At 41.1% G+C, this 20,594-nt stretch overlaps 1 long non-coding RNA gene across 1 annotated transcript; it reads left to right on the top strand.

The window, feature by feature from the left end:
* Positions 1-5,579: 5,579 nt before the first annotated feature.
* LOC139152201 (uncharacterized) lies at positions 5,580-10,178 on the top strand. Its single transcript, XR_011556592.1, has 4 exons — positions 5,580-5,888; positions 9,363-9,483; positions 9,797-9,900; positions 10,037-10,178. It is a non-coding gene; the product is annotated as an uncharacterized lncRNA (long non-coding RNA).
* The last annotated feature ends 10,416 nt before the right edge of the window (positions 10,179-20,594 follow it).

Below are 20,594 nucleotides of genomic sequence, written 5' to 3'. Positions count from 1 at the left end.
CCAGAACAACAACAACAGGTGAAAGAACTGCTCCACGAATATAAACACTGCCTCCACGAATATAAACACCTGTTTCAAGATGTTCCAACGAGGACAAACGTCATCTATCACGACGTTGATGTTGGGGACAGTAAGCCTGTTAAAACAACATCCATACAGACTGAATCCAACAAAAGCGAAATATCTCCAGGAAGAAGTCAAATACCTGCTGGACAATGACTTTATTGAACCCAGTAAAAGTAACTGGAGTTCGCCGTGCATACTTGTTCCCAAATCAGACCACAGTTATCGTATGTGCACGGACTTTAGGAAGGTCAACACTTTAACAAAGACAGACACTTTCCCAATCCCGAGGATTGATGACTGCATCGACCGAGTGGGAAAAGCCAAGTATGTGACAAAATTTGACCTACTGAAGGGATTTTGGCAAGTCCCTCTGACGGTCGTGCTCGTGAAATATCCGCCTTTGTTACACCAGACGGATTGTTCCAGTACAAGGTGATGCCATTCGGAATGAAGAACTCTCCGGCAACGTTCCAACGGATGATCAACGACGTCATATCCGGGCTAGACGGGTGTGCAGCTTACGTTGACGACGTCGTCCTGTATAGTGACACCTGGGAGGAACACATCAAGCTCATGCGGAAGTTCTTTGAGAGACTGAGTAAAGCAATGTTGACTGTCAACCTTGCCAAATCTGAGTTTGGTTGGGCGAGGGTAACTTACCTCGGACATACTGTAGGACAGGGTGAGGTAAAACCTGTTGATGCCAAAATCAGTGCCATTTCAAGTTTTCCCATACCAAACTGCAAACGACAACTGATGCGCTTTCTCGGTAGGCTGGTTACTACAGAAAATTCTGTCCAAATTTCTCCACAATTACTGAGCCTTTGACTAACTTACTTAAAAAGAAAGTAAAGTTTGTTTGGTCAGAGCAATGCCAACAGGCATTTGATACACTTAAAGCCATACTGCAAAGTGCTCCAGTGTTGTCTGCACCAGATTTCACTTTGTCATTCAAATTAGCTGTGGATGCTAGTGATACGGCTGCTGGTGCTGTTTTATTGCAAGAGGATAGTCATGGTGTAGATCATCCTGTTTGCTATTTTTCACGCAAATTTAACAAATCCCAGAGAAACTACTCTACAATTGAAAAAGAGTGTTATCTTTGATATTAGCTTTACAGCATTTTGAAGTTTATGTTACTTCTTCAAATCAGCCAATAGTGGTTTATATTGATCACAACCCTCTTGTTTTTCTGCAGAAATTTAAAGGCAAAAATCAGAGATTGCTAAGATGGAGTTTAATGTTACAGGAGTTTAATCTTGATATTAGACATATCAAAGGCAGAGACAATTTAATTGCAGACTGTCTCTCTCGTATTTAGAGTTTATTGTTGTTCACTTTCAAGAAATTTTACTTTAGAGTAAAAAATTTTGAGTACTTAAATCTTTTTCAAGATTACATTTGTAAAAGAAAGATTTTTCTTTGAAAAATTTTCTTTTTTTGAAGAGGGGGTGTGTTATGTAGGTCATTACCCCACACTCATCATGACCTGAGTTCAATTAGTCTAGAACATTCTCAAGGTCACTGCCCTTGATGACCTAACAACCTTGAATTCAATTAGTCTGTTTGGAATGTTCTGGAAAGTTGATTAGTTGTGTAAGGGAGATAATTTTAGAACAGTAATTAGCATGTCAATAAAAGTTCTAGATTGTTCTTATATGCCTTTATAAAAGGGACGTGCTCAGCTTCCAGTCAGACTTTTGGGATCGTGTCTCTTGTGTGTTACTAAACTCCAGCAGTAGTCATTCTCAAGACTTTTCAAGACCTTCACTGCCAACGCTGGATTTATACTGTGGACTTTGTGCAACTACAAGCCTGCAAGCCGAAGGACTGTTCATTCATCCGACTGACTGTTACAACTCTGAGACTGGAGCTTTGCCGTCCCAGCTGAGATAAGTAGTCTGTACACTTTTAAAGCTGTACTCTATCCCTGACTTAGCAATATTTAGTTTTATTTTCGTAATAAATTTTGTTTAAACGTTAACTGCTGAGTTCACCCTTTTTGTTCGTTTTCTCTGCACGTAACAATAATCATGTTTAAACCAAAACAACATTTAGTTATTGTCATTTTTGTTATTGTTTTAATGAACCAAATTTTATAATAAGTTTAAAACAGGTCACTAATCATGTGTAAAGCAACAATAACCATCATGTCTTAGTCAATGAAAATGTTTTATAAGACATGTTTAAATGAGGAATCAAAAATAAATAATAGTAATTATCATATAAGTACACTAACAATTAGTAACATTGTTACCATGTTTGAACCTAGAGTAAGCATTGATTAATGTCTAGAATAGACATGTTTAAATTAGGAATCAAAAATAAAGAACAGTAACTACATGTATTATATAAGTACACTAACAATTAGTTACCATGTTTGAACCTAGAATAAGACATGTTTAAATGAGGAATCAAAACAAAGCACAGGAACTATCATATAAGTACACTAACGATTAGTAACATTGTAGCCATGTTTGAACCTAGAATAAGACATGTTTAAATGAGGAATCAAAAATAAAGAACAGTAACTATCATATAAGTACACTAACAATTAGTAACATTGTTACAATCAAAAACAAAGAACAGGAACTATCATATAAGTACACTAACAATTAGTAACATTGTTACCATGTTTGAACCTAGTGTAAGCATTGGTTAATGTCTTAGTCAATCAAAATGATTCTAAGGTATCTTTAAACCAAAAATCATGAATAACAACAGTAATTATGGGTGATTATGGCTTTGCTATAATCATTGTTAACGTCTGGGAGGACACGGGGAGAAGGGTTTAGACCTTGACATATGTGGGTCACCATGCGCCACCTACTACCACTAGCTGGATGCACTTATGACGTAACCTATCTACCAACTGCCCCCTTCACCGTTATCTAAACAATTTGCGTCACCCTCTCCACGTCACTATCCATGTGCATATCAGTGTGAGCAAAGCTATAGCTCGTCCATTTCAACTTCTGCCACGCTCAAGTTCACACCACAAAATCCACCATGCCAAAAATGAAGAAGAGCAGGGCCGCGCCCGAGCGGCCACCCGTACACCGACGAGGTCGAAGAGATGCCCAGCGCACCTCGACGAACAGCTACTCCAGCCAGTACCGATGGAAACCACACCAACCAACCCTGCCGGCGTCGTGCCGACTCACAACCACAGCGGCAGCCGACCCAGGCATACCAGACCACGTCGCCAAACTAATAGAAACCAGCATTGCAAGCGCCATTGACTCAATCCGACGCGAACTACGGCAACCAACTACCAACACTACCCCACCGCCCGACCTGCAAGTCCAGCCAACGGATACAGCTGTTGGTGCATATCACCCGCTTCAGTCATCGTCGCAGGACCGACGACGCTCGCCGCTCCATCCTGCTCCGTGGTTACTCAAGTTCACCCAGGTAATCATCCCGCTAATCACGCTATCGCTAATGGATATCAACCCGCCATTACAGCTGCCCCACCCAACTCGACCACCGCTGCTGGCGCTACGCACATCCGGGACTACCCTACCGATGGTGGCGCACCTCATAACAACAATCCGGGCAATATGGCTGCGCCCTAGTTCAACCCGTCCAGCGAGCTGGCCTCAACGCACCGCCATGGCGCCCACCTCCTAGAGCCGGGCCAACTGGCAAATCTCCTGCAGCAATACCCCCAGCCGACCTACTACTGCCATATGTCGACCAACCAACACTCAACGCCTTGGCTAACCTCGGTAAATTCATCGAACTTGGTGACTTGCATCCTGATGCCCTAGCTCCCAACTCAACCCAGGCTACCAAGACACAAGTAGCTTTCGATCCGGACAACCTCGGCGTCGCCACATTCACAACCGAGGTGAAGCGAAAAATTATCGACAACTTTGACACCTGGCTACAGTGCTTCCTCGTCTTTTTCTCATATCGAACATTCTACTACCCACATCTAGAGATCCCCATGGCCACCTACCTTCGTTTCCTCGCCTCCAAAGCTGCCGCCTACAAGCCGGAGGCCTGGCTCGCGTACGACAAATTCTTCCGCCCTGAACGCTGCCCGCTACAGACAGGGCCAACTGGAGCAAACCAAACCCAGACCTCAATTTCCAGCACTTCACAAACCAGCCACACCTCCTGCGTCCTTCCTGCTTTGCCTGTGGCCAACATGGTCATTTGAAGACTGACTGCCCAAACCCACGCAGCAGCGACAGCAACCCATTCTACTGGGAGAACCCAGCGAACAAGAAACAGTATGACCAACCTCAGGTATGTCGATCTTTCAACCGAGGCTCATGCAAGACCCCCTGCCACTATGGCAGGCTACACAAGTGCTCTGTGTGTAACGCGACCGACCATAATGCTCTGCACCACCACCAAAGCAACTATCAAGAGACCCCTCAGCCCTTCCAAGGGAGCGACCAGCCACACAGTGACAATCGCAATGCTACAGCCGACAACGCCAATCAACCTCACTAAACTCAGCTGGCCTGCACGACCCGTACTAGTCGCCGGTTTAATTTGGGGGGCATAGCTTCTGCAGTGACGCCGCCACAACCACTGCAGAAGCCAGCCTACCTGACTGGCTCACAAAGACACTGAGCAGATGGAGGAGCGACGCGTACCGATCTACATCAAGACACCACGGGAGACCCTCTACGTAACACTCGTACTAAGGTACTCGTGGCTGGCTAACATTTGACACAGGACTCTGTTCTCGCTGGACAATTCCAACGATGGAATGGCCCTACACGAACTATAGAGACATGAAACACTAAGAACAATGAACATATACTATGAGACAATTCCCAGTGGCGCATGGTCACCGAGGGGGGGGGGGAGGGGGGGGCGGGGGGGGGGCTGTGTTACTGCCGCACCGCAGTCATACATGCCCGCGGTTTGGCCATAATTTGGGGGGTACTGTCATGGGTCTGCTGCGGGCGGCCGGTAACACGTTGCCCGATGCACGGTAGCCAGAGCCCGGTACCGCCATTCAGGCCGCTATGACGCCTCGTCGCCCCTGCCATGGCAGTGCATGCATAACCCCGGATTTCGGCCAAACACTTGTCTCCGTGTCATTCCTTTGCGTTAATGGGTGATTATGGCTTTGCTATAATCATTGTTAACGTCTGGGAGGACACGGGAGAAGGGTTTAGACCTTGACATATGTGGGTCACCATGCGCCACCTACTACCACTAGCTGGATGCACTTATGACGTAACCTATCTACCAACTGCCCCCTTCACCGTTATCTAAACAATTTGCGTCACCCTCTCCACGTCACTATCCATGTGCATATCAGTGTGAGCAAAGCTATAGCTCGTCCATTTCAACTTCTGCCACGCTCAAGTTCACACCACAAAATCCCCGCCCCCCACCGCAAAAGAAAACAATAAAAATAAATAAATAAAGCCTCGCTGCAGGCTAGCAGCTCACAATAAAAGATATTGTACGTCTTTATACTGCTTACTTTATACAATAAAGTTCCAGGGGGGTACTGTCATGGGTCTGCTGCGGGCGCCGGTAACACGTTGCCCGATGCACGGTAGCCAGAGCCCGGTACCGCCATTCAGGCCGCTATGACGCCTCGTCGCCCCTGCCATGGCAGTGCATGCATAACCCCGGATTTCGGCCAAACACTTGTCTCCGTGTCATTCCTTTGCGTTAATCAAGTGTCAACAAAACTTGTTTTCAACACCTGTTCATAACAAGAATCAAGAATGAACAACAGCAATTGTCAGAAGTGGAAGATGCACTGTCTTTTGAGAGGAAAGCTCTGACTTGTGTTACACATGTTTCCTGGTTTGCTGTGCTGTGCTCAAGAATAGGAATAGGTATGGGGTAATATTTAGGTAGCTATTTGAAGGCCTACTATCAGCAACTTTTCAGTTTCCCACTTCATAAATTATCTATTGGAGTAATCAGTTTATTGTCAGATGTTGTCTTATGACAAAATTAACATGGTTTGTCAAAGTATTTGGTGACCTACATGTGATAAATACCATTTAATCATGATGTATTCTTTATGGTCAGAACTACTGAGAGCGCTGTCACTCAAAATATGTGTTTTCCTAGCATTTTGCCTGATCTTTGTTTTTTAGCTGGCTTGCTGATCATTAATGAATGCCTCAGAGGAATAGTACTGGTAATATTCATGTCAGCTTCATAAGATGCTATATTGGAATGTTGTGTACATGTACATCAGAAAATTACATTTCTGAAGGTGAACAGATTGTTACTGAAGTCCCGACAATGAAAAATGATACTTCATGCAAATTTTATCTGGATTAAAGTGGATTATAACTAGGTTTCGTTCAAAGGAAGTTGTAGATATACTGCCAATTACATGTTTGTTCTCACTCTACTGTCTATGATTCAACATCAGTTTGTGTGTTGTTGTATGAAATATTACAGTATTGATACTTAAGTGCCAATGTGGCCTTGTCAGTGAAGGATAGTGTATCAGTCTGAGTGCCAATACAGTGATTTATGGGTCAGTTTGGGTAAATGACAAGATTTTATTTGTGGTGATATCATATGTGATTTTGAATGAGCCAACATGTGTGAGGATTGAAGATGTTATTTGGTTGGCTGAAAAGGCCTGATGAGGGTTGCTGCCAGACAAATTGAAGTCATGGTGGTTGAGTGTGTCAATATATGCACTGAGAGAGGACCTGCGAAGGAGAGAGTAGATTTTAAGCAGGTGGGAGCTTTTTAAAAACAGTGCCATCACATGGGCATTTTGAATACCAAGGAATGGCCCTTTGACCATATATGGGCATATTTAAATTACAGATGACTGTATAGCTTTAAAGCTTCATTACCAAATGTTTTTGATTGACTTACTTCACCAATAAGATGCCACAATGGTAGGTACTGGTTGGGTATATTTCCAGCCAGAACAAACATCGCCACCTGAACCCACAGCTTAAACTCTCTACCAGCAATGACTGGTACTTATGGATGAACGATGGAGATAGAGTTCTTTTGAATGCAGTCCAGTCCCAGGCCTGTTAATACATAAAAGAAATACCAGCTCTTTAACTTTACATTATGAGCTATCTTCAATGGTTTTAGCTCAAAGAGATTTACCTGTGGTTCACTGACTGAGTAACTATGTGCAGGTGTAGGTCCGTTGATGACCTTCCTGGTTGATTAGCATTTTATAACGAAAGTACACTGTAAAAATTTCGAACAAATTTTGGTCCTTAAGGTTCCAAGACAAGAAATCGACCCTTTTAATCCAATGATTCTCTGGTAATTATTGAGCTCAGAAACCCTAAAAGTATGTATTTTCTGAAAGCCCAGATATAGGGGAACATTTTGGTCACTACAGTGTAACCATTGTTTACATAACTGTCACGTGACAGGCAATTTAAATAACCTCCCAAAAACCAGTTTTCTCTATGTCTTGTGCTTACACTTCGAGATATCCCGTTCAACTTTGCGCGAATGCAAGCTTGCGTAATTATGTCTGGGACTTGTTTTTAATCCCTTAGATCGATTTTTATGACGCGACAACTTAGCCCTAGTCTATTGCCTTTAAGAATTTGCAACAAAAAAACTAAGCCAGATTAAAGAAATCCCTGACACAATTTTTTAGATCTTTATGGTGTCAATCGCTTGAGAAAATTTCAATAGCCAAGGATTAACAAAGAACTGGCCAGGTGCGGCCAAAGACAGCGACCCTCTTCACACTGCGTTAACGAGAAAAACGTTTTTGGACACTTTATCACGCTAGAGGACGAAAAAATGACTTTAAAAAACATTGACATTTGTATATCACGTTACCTTTTGATGTGAACAACTAGGACATGCAGTCATTTAAAAACAAAATTGAGAAATTTGAAGTAAAATCGAAAAAATCAATCACGCTGCACGTCTTCTGTTTCCACAAATCAAGTGACAATGCATGGCTTCATGGAGTCAGACTCATGACATCATGGCTTGCACACGTGACGGGCGTAGCTTGCATTGTTATGTAAATATCTTCACTGAAGCACCTCCCCACAAACATTACGGTATGAATTTATTTTTGATTGAAGCTCGATACTTCACCGAAATGAAGCGATCTGTTAGCTTAGTCAACAATACATATAATATGGTGGAAAGCAACGCAAATATAGCAGCAAAAATATCTAAATGACTCGCCAGCAAATGTCGTCAGGGACAGAACAGAAGACGAATGGGAAGGAAATTGACGACTCATTCCATTGAAGATACTCGACAAGCAGTAATCACAGAAATGCAGAAAGTTGGGTATTAAAGAAGTGTTGCACTATTTTGCTTGTGTGAAAATGTGCTCCTACCACTTCGTCGTCTCACCCTTTTTCTGAACCTAAGTCTTTACGGCCACAAGACCCATGTTGGTTCGCGCAAACTCTTTTTCAATTTGAACCAGTGTTCATAAAGCAGAATCACGGTCATTTTATGGGAAGATTATGAATACCGTATAGATCTATACATAATCGATCATAGCCACATGCCAAGTGTACAGTTATACCCTCAAATGAGGGAACGTATACTACTCTAGTAAACGGCCAGACTTGGGTTTGAAAATTGGAAGGCTAGATCAAACGGTGCATGTTGCAGGATTGCTTATGTTATGACGGAAAATGACTTGCATTATCATCCATACTGAACCATGTTCCAGTCGTTCCTGGGCAATAGGCGTATATTTCAGGCTGAATGCCAGGATTCTAGACGTTTCCGCACCAAGTCGTTTCGGCCTAAGACGTTTCAGCCTCTCCATTTCGGCCCAAAGTTGTTTCGGCACCGTGACTCAAGACGTTTCAACACCGCTCTAGGCTACCTTGGGGAACTAGCACTAGAGCATAATGTTACAAATCAAAGCACTAAAAAAGTATAGTGTCAACATTCACGTACATGCTTTAATCTTTGTGAGAACGTGGTAAGAAACCGTACGAAAAAAAGTCTTCATATCATTTTAAAGTCTGTGGTACAAGTTTATCGATAGCCGCCGACACGGCAAAAGTTTGAAAGCGGTGCCGAAACAGTACGGCAAAAGTCACACAAAATGTACATTAAAGTACTGCATGGTCAGAACGCAGAGGTTACGCTTACGAATATGGCGGGTCATTCAATTACTAACTAGTTTGAAAAAGCCGAAACAGGGATGCCGAAACGTCTTGGGTTGCAGTGCCGAAACGACTTGGGACCAGAAATTGAGAGGTCGAAACGACTTGGTGCCGAAATGTTACGTCAGATTCCTACAAATGTACAAAAGTCAATCTGTCCAACTCGAAATGCTTCTTTTTCATTGTCAAATAATTTGATGTCATTTATAGGTATGACGGAGCTAAGTTGTGTGAGTGGGTAAAAGTGACATCATCTGACCGAAAGGAGAAGGGACAGAGTCAACGGAAAATCAGATGGCTATGTTATTGTACCTGGGCTCATGCTCTTTACGTTAGTATCTTTTTTTCTTTGTTTTTTCATAGAAAGAGGGATACCATGGAGGAATAAAGGCCAATTTTCACACCTCCTTGGATTTAGTTTGGCATCATATGTGGTTGCGACTAACATATCGGAAATGGAGTGATTTGAACAAAGCATCATTTTCGCCCATACGAGAGCAAAAAGAGCTTTCTTCCACAATCGCAAGTTTGAAATGAAAATCATATGATGGACGGTATTCTATATATTTGGCCCTCCTTTGTAAAATATCTTTCCTTGCTATCCTTGTCAAGATAAATCAAAAATACATTTTTTTACTTCACAGAAAAAGGAAGTGGGCCCCCAAGTTGTCAGTACACATTACCACCTATTGTATTGTCCTTTGTGCGTGCAGTGCTACCAAGGGATATCAAAGGAGAGATGTGGCTGGTAAGTATAAAGTTTTACATTTGTCAGTCTTATGTCACCGTGATCAAACTGATATTCGATCAACATTATAGTGTCGAAATCGTTATATTCCCATGTACTTAGCTACTATACAACTATATCGTTTTTGTTGTTGCAGGAAGCATATGCCGTTTCTGTTCAGGAATTCTGCTCAGCTGTGTGTGAAGCAACCCTCAACGTTCGAATTTCAATTGTAATTGTTTACTTTATTTCTCGTGTGTTAATATATTTATTTACATTTCAAATAAAAAGATACGTTGTCACCTAGAACACTTTGTCTGGCTGTAGGTTTAAAAACCGTACGCATAGTGCTACGTATCAAACTAAAGCGGGCTGAATGTTTTGACACCACAATTTTGAAAGGAATGAAATAATAAGCCTTGAATAAGTGAGTTTTTTTCCAAATACAAAAACGAAAAATACCGTCAAGGACACTATGTGCTCACATTCGGTTTGAATTGGTCCATTTGAGAAATATGTAAACCAGGAAAAACAAGAATGACAAAAGCAAATAAGGTCTCCAACTTAGGTACATGTACTGGAGGTCATCTTTAGGAACATGCATATCAACTTCTATAGCAATGGGAGAAGCAGATCCTAAATATACAAGCAAATGTCAACAACAAAAAAACAGAGAAGGCTTGATTAAAAGAAAAGGTGGGAGTGGGCAAAAAATGCACAAGGGATCTGGTAAAAAAGTAATGCTACATCATCAATCTTCTAGACCCTACCCCCTCCTGAATATCAAATGTTCCATCCCTTGGTATTACATAAGACCAAATGACAGGAAGTACATTTACAACCTTCGAGATTTTTAATTAATGCCATGAGTGTTATCATTCTAATGTAAACAGCACTTAATTTAGTTACAGATAGTGAAATGTCTCTACTGTGGGCGGTGATTACAACATCTGGAATTATCCTGGATCCAAATTTCTCATCAGTTCTTGTATGTCTTACATAAAAAAGTTGCAAAAATTGGTCCAAAACGAAAAAAATCACCTCAGCTTTGTTTTCTGGATCAAAGTTTCCTACAAATTGATACCAAATATGACAAAATTATGTTCACAGCCTTCAAAATTGTCACACAACATATCCTGGGTTGGTGTAGGTCATTTAAGGTCAAAAACTGAGAAAATTACCTAAAATATACAAATTTGGGGGTTTCCCAACACTTTGAGCAGAAAATTTATCTCATAACATCTTTCGGGACTCTATACCAAATTACAAAGCTATCAAACAAGTAATTTTAAGATAAAGTTTTCTTGACCAAAAATGACGATATTGTCGTAAAAATACAAATCTTTAATGTTTCAGGACAATTTCCACATATCGAACTATTTTCATCTCTGTACGTCTGTGTACCAAATATGAAAGCTGTCTGTCCAGGGGTTTTAAAAAGGAAATACTGTTTAGGATTTTTTGACCAAAAATGACAAAATTGCTCCAAAATAGTAATTTTCCCAATTTTGTCATAATTTCAACAAATTAGAAGAGTAACACCCTTGCAAAGAGTCAACCAAAATTTGAGAGCGATTGGGCTGGCGGTTTCAGAGAAGAAGAATTTTTACTGAAAATGAGAAAAATCACAAAAAATTCAGCAAAAATACAAAATTCAAGATATCTTCACAATATTCATAAAACTGTATAAGGTTTACCTAAGGTACTTGCACACAAATTTTCAGAGCAATCAAAAAGCGATTCTTGAGTTATTTATTCTTAACCATTTTCACATTTTGTAAGCTCATTTGCATAATTTTGGCAATGCAGACTTCATTTGAACAAAATCCCATCTATAGCCCAGGATGCATCCACACACCAAATACCAAGCTGAAACGTGCAGCGGTTTGCGTGTTTTTGATGTTGACGGACATACTGTACGTACATACATACATACATACATACATACATACATACATACACACATACATACAGACGCCATCGACTTCAGCCTATACGATAAACTCACATTGGTGTAACCAAATGTGAGCTAAAAAAACACTTTGGCGACAATCTGAAACTTGGACTTATTGTACATGTTGCTTTGTCCATTTGCTTTGTTCTTACACCTGTGTGCACACAGACTGACTTACAGAGAATTATGTTTATCAATAACAAAGTGATCTTCATGTTTTAAATTTAAAATTGTTATGATGCCTTCTGTTTGTTCCACAAACAACAGAAGGTAACAGAGTCCTTAACATAAATTAGAGTTTCGCGGGTACAAATTAAAAAAAATTTGTACACATTTTTGGCTTTTGTGATGGCCCATTTACCGGGTGGAAAAGATATGTGTGAACAACAGGCTATGCCTCTGTACATTTTTGTTGGGGATAGGCACTGCTGTCCCCATTGCCAACGAACGTAGTGTACCTGGAGATGTTTAAAAAAAGAACTTCATAAATAAAAAAAGAACTTGACAAGTAGTTTTCACAAGGCCAGTGTTTTCTCTGCATGTTCATTGAAAGGGCCACTTTCTGCACAATTCATCAAAGTCAGGGGCAGACTTGTCTTTGTAGGGGGCAGTCACTGTTGATGTTGATTTTCCCTTGCTAGGAAGCGCTTCCCCGATATCATTACGATCGTCAACCAGTTCAGTTGAGTCGTGTATGTAGCATGCAGCACCCTTGCTAACAATCATCAACATCATGATGTTTGTCAGCTTGTGATGTGCTCAGTTGCTCTCCATCTTCTGTCTATTTGTCAGCCACAGGTTTCTCCGACTCGGAATTTGACGTATTTGATCCCTTGGACACGATTTGGTCCGACTTTGGGGGTTCAAATTCATGAAATATGCAATGCCGAATAGTCATTTTTTCACGAAAATATCCCTAAACGTGGTTTGATTTTTCATCGTGGAAAAAACCTAAGCATGGTTTGATAACAAAGCAAATGTCCCATGCTTCAGAAAAACCTTCACATGCAACAGATTAAAAGGTGAAAATTTCCCAACTTTGTTGAGGAAATCCCAAACAATGGGTCATATTTTTGGAATATACATGATACATGGATTTATGTTTTCGACTTGGGCAGCACACCACCGTATGAAAATATCAGGAGTACCCTCCTGAGCGCTGATCAAAGGATTATGTTTCATTGCCATCAAGATTGATCATCACTGCAGCGTGCCAACACAATGCTAAAGCTGGAATTTTCCATACTTCATTTATGATACAGTGTTTCAAGTTCTGCTTTCAAACTTTACCACTATCAAATTTCAGTAGTATCCATGGAGACTGTCGGCAACTAGGTCAACTGTTCTTTTCGATGTGTACACTCCACTCAATGAACATCACCAAAGCTGAATGACAAGCGATATTTTGTAATCTCCGAGGGACTACAAACAATACTAAATTCACATGTCACCACGCTATGCTCTTGGGACACCTTATATACAATATGGGATGCCTTTCCTTGTTGTGTTTTGTGAGTGATTTCAGCACAGTCAGTAATTTTTTTCAGGGCAGACGATGGCTCGAAATGTGCAATTTACACAGTTACGCTGTCGAGAGAAACCCTGCAAGGAACCTGCGTAAATTATCGATAGTATCTGCATAAATTATTGATCGCGAGACAGGAAGCTGAATAGGCGACCAAGCGTTATGCCCGACCCAACAAAAGTATCACCCAAGTTTCGATTGGGTTTTGTAACTACCATGGGGATAGTTGACCAGAAAGTTTCTCACCTGAAGTTATATATAATGTTTTTCGATGGATCGCCCGAATAATGCTTGAGCGCCATGTGGCTCCATTGCTTTCGCTGACCCTTCATAGTTGGCATGACAGTCTGGTTCGTGTTGTAAGTACCACTCCATATAAGCTATATTCAGAACTTCCTTTACGTTTATGAAAATATAGCAGAAGAGCGACTGGCGAAGCTCACATTTTATTTTACATTATGTAATCAACAAACTAAACGCAGAAATCTAAAAACATAGGGATAAATGTGTGATAGTATAACATACGGGTGTCTATCGAAATAGCGGACACCACTCCATTTTTAGAAGTAAACCCCCGAGAACTCCACGAACCGTCCGCTGATACAGCTATGTTGATCGGCGTAGAATCGTTGGAGAGAATGTCCGTTTCCTCCATCTCAGACTTGAGGATTTGGATTTCCTCGGCGGCATCTTCAAAACTCCTTGTCAAGACACTGTTGTGAAACCTGTAATACTTTCTGTACGTGCCCTGTGTACGCAGTGTCAAACCACAGGGTACACGGGCTTGTTGTTTGTTTGTGTTTGTTTGTTTGTGTGTATGTTTGTGTTTGTTTATTTGTTATTTTAATAAATAACAGCGAAAAGCTGTTTTGTTAATATTTGTCAATAAAGAGCAGTTTATTTGTTTATTTGTTTATTTATTTATTTGTTTGCTTGTTTGTTGATACGTATTTCCGATGGTTAGGGTTAGGGTTAGGCTTAAGTTAGGGTTAGGGTTAGGGTTAGGCTTAAGTTAGGGTTAGGGTTAGGGTTAGGCTTATTCACTCCCTCTATATATGGAGACAAGGGGAGCAAGTGGGATTCCAACATCTGTATTTTCAAGTCAAGAAAAACACACCAAATAAATGCCGGACAATTGAAATATTGGGTTTGTGGCAGCATCATGTCCTGTACTTACCACACCTATCCTTTAATTCGATGGAAAGGGCAAAAATCGGCGATATTTAGCATCTTTCTCCTTTGATTCGTACAGTTTGTACGGCAAAACGTAAGTGTCACACTTTGGCAGGTTAGTACGTCAGTGAAATTCAAATCGGACCAATCAGATAGCTTGTTAGCCCTGCCTTGGCCCGAACTGGAGACGTTACCGTTGTGGGGCTCGAACCAGGATGATTTTACTTTGGCGCATTTTGCCATGTTCATTTTCCCTTTACGAATCGTCGACAACTTTGTATGCCGCAACATTCACTTTGGTCTTATGAGAAGAAGGTTCCACTAGAGTACTTCAACTATACATCTGTGCGAAACGCACTCATTTCCAATCAGTTCGTGAGATATGCGAGCCTAGATGGACAAAAACATGAGCGTAAACCCGGAAGTAAACAAATACAGAGAGACCGTCGCCACGCCACGGTTGAATTTCCGCGGCTGGAAAAGTTGTTCTTGGTATTGGTTCAATTCTAATAGTTTTCTAGCTATCGACAGTAAACTACGGGCAGTAACCTTCCAACTACGAACAATACTGTACTCGTCCGAGTATACTATAAGCCCTGGTTCGGCAACACTGAACAGTGAACGGTGGTAAAAACTGGAGGGCTCGAGTATCCCATTTTTTTCTGCCACGCCACCACGGTCGCTTAACTTATGCTAATTTTATGCACGATTTTTTCAACTCCTCTGGATGTGTCTATCGCTTTCCAAATCAACTTTATCCAAAGGTATTGATTACACAATCTCTGAATACAGAAGTGAAATTTGGTAAAATTTCAGCGTCGAAAAAACCCCAAACTTGAAACAAAGACGTCATGTACATGTATGCTGCTGATCTGCTGATCTGAGTGAACTGGCATGGCATACTGCCCACACGGAAAGGCAACTCAATATTCCTGTATCAAACCGTATACATCTTGTGAAAACAACAACATAGCAGTGATTGTAATAGTGACCAGGAAAAAAGCTTCACAAATGAAAGGATAATTAATTGCTTCAAACAAAAGCAACTGCATGTTCACATAAAAACAGACATCGTGGTCGTCAATGAAAATAAACCATGGCAGACGTGTGTGAGACTATTCTATTTAGACGACGGGGTGAGCAGGGTCAAAGAATCAAGAAAGTACTGGAAAACGTGTCATTTTCCTTACGTTGCTGTCAAGGGAACTCGAGTTTCCCATTGTTTTTACACCTTTTAATGGTTAAAGTATGATCCGTTGTCATGAACAGTGAATCAACGACTTTTTTGTTGCATTCTCGATATCTGCGAACACGTATTAGTCACAGGCACGACTGCATCTTGCTGTGGTATAGTCGCTTGAGAACTGGCGTTCGCGTATACTGCTGTGAGTCTAACAAGCTGCCTGATTGGTCCGATTTGAATTTCTCTGACGTACTAACCCGCCAAAGTGTGACACTTACGTTTTGCCGTACAAACTGTACGAATCAAAGGAGAAAGATGCTAAATATCGCCGATTTTTGCCCTTTCCATCGAATTAAAGGATAGGTGTGGTAAGTACAGGACATGATGCTGCCACAAACCCAATATTTCAATTGTCCGGCATTTATTTGGTGTGTTTTTCTTGACTTGAAAATACAGATGTTGGAATCCCACTTGCTCCCCTTGTCTCCATATATAGTGGGAGTGAATAAGCCTAACCCTAACTCTAACCCTAACTTAAGCCTAACCCTAACCCTAACTTAAGCCTAACCCTAACCCTAACCTAACCCTAACCCTAACCCTAACCCTAACCCTAACCCTAACTTAAGCCTAACCCTAACCCTAACCATCGGAAATACGTATCAACAAACAAGCAAACAAATAAATAAATAAATAAACAAACAAATAAACAAATAAACTGCTCTTTATTGACAAATATTAACAAAACAGCTTTTCGCTGTTATTTTATTAAAATAACAAATAAACAAACACAAACATACACACAAACAAACAAACAAACACAAATAAACAACAAGCCTGTGTACCCTGTGGTCAAACAAGGGTGCGGGCAAACCCTTGTAGCCACTAAACTTGCATAGTGCTCCCCTTCCTTTCCCAATGCCCCTTGCCGCAATCACCGACTTCCTATTTACATCGAAGGAATAGCTTTCTTTCCTTGATGACGGAAAGAGTTCAGATTGGTGATTGCATTTCGTATTGGTTCACTTGAGGTACAGGCAGGTCCCCCATCCCTGACGAGCACTTGTATTTTCTTCCAGAACCTTCGAATTCTTTACACCGACCGCACACTGAAAATTTGCTGCTTGCATTATTGATTTGCTCAAGTTCAATGAGCAGCAAAGATGCAGGCGTTACTTGGTTTGAGTCATCATGTACAGTCCGGGTTATGTCCATAGAGAGGATATTACGATTGACCAATCAGCGAACCTGCCGCCGTAACGTCATGAATAATTAACCATGCAAACCTTGGCTCGTACATTGCAACGAGTTTGGAACTTTTCGGCTTCATTTCGCCTTTAATTTTTAGCACTGGGTAGTTTTTAGATGTAGACGTTACGCACAATGTTCAGTGCGGCCGAGATGGTGACCGACACAAGTGGTTAGTACATTGAAAATTACTTATTTGGATGAATTTCGTGGCCGGGTAAGGCTCCTAGAAATCAGCATTTGACCTTGTAAATCTACAGTAAGTTATTTGTCGCCAAATATCGCCTATTTTTGGTCAAATTTCAATTTAACCTTGCCATCTGCAGTATGGAGAATATTTCAAGCTTTGCAAAGATGGGTCAACTGTTTTAGTCGGTCATCGGAGCACGATGGAGCACGATTTTTTCGATCACCATGCATTGCCCGGTGCGATTGACCCTTCGCTCAGAAAAACGCGCGCCGGATCAATCCCCGAGAAGTTAACCAAAAGCTGGAAAAGAGAACGAAAAACGTCCAATAACTCTTTGTCGAATATGGTCAAGGGTAAAGAAACTCAGAAAACTATTCCTGAAGAAATCTTACAATTTTTAACACGGTAGAACGTCGCCAATCGATTGGAGCTAAGATACTTCCGGGTAGCCAACAGTCTCACTGCATGCACTGGATCGGTGGATCTGTCAGGTCATATCGCGATCTGAACGAAGTGAACCGACGTAACCTTTGACCCTTGTTACATATACTGTACGTGATTGGTTCTTGCCTTAATTTCATTACATATACGGTACGCCATTGGCTCTTCCCTACTATCCTCTATATGGACATAACCCGGACTGATGTAAGGTACTGTCGTTATCCATGTCGTCATCTGAGTTGTCCTCACGGTAATCGCTGACCCACTCTGAGGGTTGGTCATATTACGACCCTTTATCACTCTCCTTTAGTAACGGCTTCTTTTCGTCGCTAAAAGGAACAATCTCCTTTCTCTTCATTGGGAGAAATATTACTATTGGAATGTTGACTCGGCCTGCAGTTTTTAGTTGTTGGATGGCTGTTGTAGTTCCCCTCGACAATAAAGCTTTCAATCGGGTAAAGTTTATTTGCTTACAAAGCATTGTTTGTACAAGAAGTAATCAGCCACAACAAGCCGATCAGACAACAGATCATTATGTAAATTGGATAGTACGGAGTCGGGTCCTGTCACTCACAAGTAATTATGTAAATTTTATGCGAATGATTGCACAATGTTTACAAACGCGCAGCTTTTAGCCTCCAATTACCACATGCACTTGTTATGTTTTTTTTCAGGGCAATGTTTACGAAAAACTGTGTGACAATTTCGTAATTTTGACAAAGCTCATGGATAGGACCATATTCATAGAAGCTTTTCAGAGATTTTTGAAAAATCGACCAAAAAATCTCCCATTTCTTGTTCTGGATCCTTAAGGACACACATCAATGAATGAACAGTGTGCATGTGAGGCATAGATCTAACTCATATCTCCATTAATAACATAACATACCTTTAACTTGTGCTCCACCTGTAATTTGTTGTGTGTTGTCATGACCTCAAAGGTTAAGTGAGTAAATATTTTGATTAAACCCAGTTCAATGTTGTGTAGTCTTTCAAATGCAAGGGATATGAATGAGGATAGTAATACAATAGAAGTGTTGATTGTTCATGCATTAGGGACTGGTCAGTTTCTTCAGCCTGGGGGGGGGGGGGCGGTGGATTCATGGGGGGGGGGTCACCCTGTTTTTGACTTTCGTGATGGGGGGGGGGGTCATCATGTTTTTGAAATGCCCAATGGGGGGGGGGTCAGTGTGCTTTTGAATTTTGACACAGGCTCATCATTGCCTAAAATGCTAGCCCTTACGAAGAAATATGGCTTCTGGCACATAGTTGTGGATACCAAGCTGCAACTGTTTGTGGCTTATAAGCAGGTTATTCATATTTTATCATGCAAAGATCTGTTCTGGCACAGTTTTGCGGCATACAGGCCGCTGTGATTGCAGACGATATGCCGCAAAAAATGGGGCGGGGCTTTTAGCGGCATAGAAGCCGCTGTGATTGCAGACAATATGCCACAAAAAATGGTGGGGTAAAAGGTTTCATGGTAAAATGCTGCTATGCATGCTTCCTGTGCTACCCCCCCCCCCCCTCCCCATCCATACCTGCATTTGTACCTACCAGTTTTATACTAGCCAGGAGATTACCATACACTTCACATCTTCATTTGTTTTAAGGGACAGTAGCTGTAACTTATGATGTTGTTCTTTTAACTTTTGTGTGTTGAGGTAACTTTTCACTTTACTCACTTGGCAAAATAGGCAAAAATCAAGACACATAACAGTATAAAAATACTGCATAAAAATTAAGTTACAGCTACTGCCTTTTAAACCGCCTACTCACAGATGCAAAAAAAAAAAAAACACTTTTAGGTAGTTAAGGGAAAGCAACTCCACACATCGTTCATATTTGGGTTGTTTGCGTTTTATGTATGATATCGTGTATAATATAAGTGTATATCCTGTTTGGCCGTTTCATGTAAATTGTTGTTTTAGCCATGGCGAGACGTACCCGTAATCTACGTGTCTTGTGTTACTCCGGGTTGGGGCGGAGAGATTACTGTGACACTACCATCCTTTGGCGCTACGTTTCGAAAACAGAGTTTTCTTCATCAGTCGCTTAAAATTCAGTTTTGTTCGGTGAGACGTGTTGAATGGTTGATTGTTTTTATTTTGTAATATGTTGTTCCATTTGAGTTTGTTGTTCATATAAGGAAGCTAAAATATCTACTGTTTGATCTCGTTGTGTTTGTATAGGTTCTTGTGAACCTGAGTTGAGCTATTGTAGTTTTTGTGAAGTCTGGCGCTTATAAGTGTGTCGCCTATATTTCTGTTCCTTCTGTATGCGATTATTGGTTTGTTTTGGAACAGTTTTTTTAGTGTTTCGTCTTTTTCAAGTTCATGCCAGTTTTCTGTCAGGGCTTGCTTGATTTTTGTTGTTTCTATGTACGGGACTGGTGTATGTTGTTATGAAGGCTATTGTATTATTGGTGGCGTTATTTTTGTCTTTTTGTTGTTCAAGCAGTTGTTTTCTTTTTTTATGATTTGTCTCTCTGATAATGCGTTCTATTTCATTTTTCTTGTATTGTCGGTCCTGTAATTTTTCACTAAATTGTGTGACTTTCTGTGTAAAATCGGTTTCGTTGTTGCATGTTCTGATGTATCGTAATGTTTCACCTTTGATCAGACCATTGAATGTTGCTGCCGGATGGCATGAGTTTCTTTGTAAGAATTGGAATGTATCTGTTGGCTTAGTTAGTAAAGGGAAAGCAACTCCACACATCGTTCATATATTAGTGATTTGCGTTTAATGTATAGTAGCGTGTATTTTTTTGTTTCACTGTCTTGTGTATAGAACCGATTAGGCACGGCGGTTATTTACGAGAAGTGAATAAAAGACTGGCATTTTTGGAAGCGATCGAGTAGCTGAGGTAGGCAGGGATACGACTTGGGCCAAAGAACGCTGTATTTCGGCAGTAATTTGGCTTTTTACGTCAAGTCCCAAAATGGATTTGAAGTCACCGACCCTACCTACGCTAAGGGTCTTTGCAGGGCTGTGGTGAGCAGGG

This window comes from Ptychodera flava, chromosome 15 (assembly GCF_041260155.1).
Source record: "Ptychodera flava strain L36383 chromosome 15, AS_Pfla_20210202, whole genome shotgun sequence".
Taxonomy (NCBI): domain Eukaryota; kingdom Metazoa; phylum Hemichordata; class Enteropneusta; family Ptychoderidae; genus Ptychodera; species Ptychodera flava.
Note: the sequence above shows the minus strand (reverse complement) of the source record. Positions and strands in the feature narration are given on the sequence as shown.